We start from the raw sequence: 619 nt of genomic DNA on the forward strand, positions 1-619 counted from the left end.
AAAGAGTGAACAAAAGAACACAAATAAAATGACAGACATTACTACGGAGAACGAATAAGATTTCCCATAAACTGCTTTTGGCAAACATCAGGACTAACAGTATTGTGAATAGAGTTCAATATGGTTTCAGAATTGCCTAACTTATTTGTGAACTCTGTCCTACAGTGTGAATTGACTGCTACCTAAACTTCACTGTGTAAAAAGTAGCACTGTTTTCATAAAGAACAGGAAGACTATGAAAGACAGTCAACTTTCAGTTCAGGTGTGTATAGCTCAGAGCGATTCTCAGTCTGTCTTCTTTCTAAAAAAAAAAAAAAAAAGTTAACCAAACCCAAAGTACAGACAAGATCAGCACGCTACAAGGCCTCAGGGGTTGGCTCATTGGGAACAAGTATTTACACATCCTTCATTGAGTTTGTACATTGCTCAGAATCAGCCGCTTTTTCAAAAATGACAATTGTCAGTCCTTATTCTGCACTGACCTTTTGAACAATAAACTGCTTATGCCTGATTTTGTTCTCAGTGTTGCACTATTTTGCTTTGTCATCCAACTAATGTTTGTAATAAGGCTTACAGCAGGTCGATGTGATAAGGATCATTGCATGACTGTTAAAAAAAA

This window comes from Morone saxatilis, unplaced genomic scaffold (genome assembly GCF_004916995.1).
Source record: "Morone saxatilis isolate NCDOM2014 unplaced genomic scaffold, NCSU_SB_2.0 Contig3, whole genome shotgun sequence".
NCBI classification, from domain to species: Eukaryota; Metazoa; Chordata; class Actinopteri; family Moronidae; genus Morone; species Morone saxatilis.